General features: G+C 58.8%; 1 pseudogene; it reads left to right on the top strand.

Moving 5' to 3' along the window:
- LOC124772545 overlaps positions 1 to 2,500 on the top strand; it is a 7,747-nt pseudogene that overhangs the window by 1,887 nt on the left and 3,360 nt on the right.

Raw genomic sequence — 2,500 nt, 5'->3', positions numbered from 1 at the left:
GAGTCAGTCGATCCTAAGCCCTAGGAGAAATCCGATGTTGATGGGGGCCGTCATAGCATGATGCGCTTTGTGCTGGCCCCCGTTGGGCGAAAGGGAATCCGGTTCCTATTCCGGAACCCGGCAGCGGAACCGATACAAGTCGGGCCCCTCTTTTAGAGATGCTCGTCGGGGTAACCCAAAAGGACCCGGAGACGCCGTCGGGAGATCGGGGAAGAGTTTTCTTTTCTGCATGAGCGTTCGAGTTCCCTGGAATCCTCTAGCAGGGAGATAGGGTTTGGAACGCGAAGAGCACCGCAGTTGCGGCGGTGTCCCGATCTTCCCCTCGGACCTTGAAAATCCGGGAGAGGGCCACGTGGAGGTGTCGCGCCGGTTCGTACCCATATCCGCAGCAGGTCTCCAAGGTGAAGAGCCTCTAGTCGATAGAATAATGTAGGTAAGGGAAGTCGGCAAATTGGATCCGTAACTTCGGGATAAGGATTGGCTCTGAGGATCGGGGCGTGTCGGGCTTGGTCGGGAAGTGGGTCAGCGCTAACGTGCCGGGCCTGGGCGAGGTGAGTGCCGTAGGGGTGCCGGTAAGTGCGGGCGTTTAGCGCGGGCGTGGTCTGCTCTCGCCGTTGGTCGGCCTCGTGCTGGCCGGCGGTGCAGGATGCGCGCGCCTGCGCGGCGTTCGCGCCCCGGTGCTTCAACCTGCGTGCAGGATCCGAGCTCGGTCCCGTGCCTTGGCCTCCCACGGATCTTCCTTGCTGCGAGGCCGCGTCCGCCTTAGCGTGCTCCTCCGGGGGCGCGCGGGTGCGCGGATTCTCTTCGGCCGCCATTCAACGATCAACTCAGAACTGGCACGGACTGGGGGAATCCGACTGTCTAATTAAAACAAAGCATTGCGATGGCCCTAGCGGGTGTTGACGCAATGTGATTTCTGCCCAGTGCTCTGAATGTCAACGTGAAGAAATTCAAGCAAGCGCGGGTAAACGGCGGGAGTAACTATGACTCTCAAAGCCCACCTGATGCGTAATATATGGACCCTCTCGATTCACCCCTCAGCATCCTTGTGATGTCGGGTGGATGATGGTTCAATTAGCCTCTCGGTGGGAAATCCTAGCTCTGGCCTTCAAGTGGCGGGAGTCGTGAGGGTGCTGCGGAAGGTTTCGCGTAGGTGTACCTTTCCAGTATCCCGACCGACAGAGCAGGGTGCTTTTTCGGGCTTGGGGGTTACCTCCCCCCCTGCCTTTGTTACAGCTGGTGCAACTAACAGAAGCAAACGTGGTACCAGGCCTCCCGCTGGAGCGCCTGTGCCAGCTGATGAGCCAGCCAACCAGCCAACCGGTGCGGGTCGAGCGCTGCTCCCCGCCATCTGCCCTGACTGTATGCGGTCCTTCTCCACCAAGACCGGACTTGGTGTCCATCGGCGTCGCGCCCATCCGATTGCTGCTAATGCTGAGATCAAGACCGAGAGGAAGAAGGCCAGGTGGTCCCAGGAAGAGCTCCTGCGTTTGGCCCATGCAGAAGCGACTCTTGCCACCCAGGGTTGCAGATTTTTAAACCAGGAACTTGCAAAGGCCTTCCCCGAGCGTACGTTGGAATCAATTAAGTGTCAGCGTAAAGCGCAGCCCTACAAAGACATGGTTGCGAATTTTGTCACCGAGCTCACTAGCGTGGATCGCGGCCTTCAGGGTCCTCCTAGCGAGCCAGCAGTCAGTCATTCTTTGCCACAGTCTCCACCTCGAGTGGAAGATGTTGACCTAGCCATCTGGTCATTTGTAGTAGAACTTCCCCAATCAGACCGCCGATTCCGCTCGCTTGATGATCTCGTGGCTCTGGGTCCCACCACTAGCCGTGAAACAATCCAGGCTATGTTGCTGTCTGTTCTTGATGAAGTAGGCAGCAGGGAGCCAGCCGTCCACCAAGCTGCAAGTATGCGGACCCAACAGCCCCCAGAGCGGAAGCGCGCACGCAGGAGATGGGAGTATGCGGTGGTCCAGCGTGCTTTCAAGAAGAACGGAGCACGCTGTATCAACGGACTTCTCGATGGCACACTCTTGCATCAGCCACCATCCATCCCAGGGCTGATTGAGTTTTGGACAGACCTCTTCTCTCCACCACGTGTCAGATCTCGACCTCCGCGTGGGGAGGGTCTGTCCGATGAGCTGCTGCCATTCTCGAAGAGGGTGCCCTTCCGTGACCTCTGGGCTCCCATTTCTGCAGAAGAAGCCACCGCTGCTCTCCCGCCTCGCAATTCTGCTGCAGGTCCTGACGGCCTCACGCCGACACAACTGCGTCGCCTTCCCCGGGAGGTTCTCCTCAAGATCCTTAATTTCCTCCTCCTTTCCCGCTCCCTTCCTTCCCGACTCCTTCAGGCCAGAACAACCCTGCTGCCCAAGAAGACCGCCGCAGCATCCCCTGCTGACTTTCGTCCGATCACAGTGTGCTCGGTGCTGACCAGAGCCTTTCACAAGGTTCTGGTTGGCCGCCTGATGCGCTACTGTGTGTTGGACGGTCGCCA

Source organism: Schistocerca piceifrons, unplaced genomic scaffold (assembly GCF_021461385.2).
Source record: "Schistocerca piceifrons isolate TAMUIC-IGC-003096 unplaced genomic scaffold, iqSchPice1.1 HiC_scaffold_943, whole genome shotgun sequence".
Lineage (NCBI taxonomy): Eukaryota > Metazoa > Arthropoda > Insecta > Orthoptera > Acrididae > Schistocerca > Schistocerca piceifrons.
This window is presented reverse-complemented; position numbering and strand designations above follow the sequence as displayed.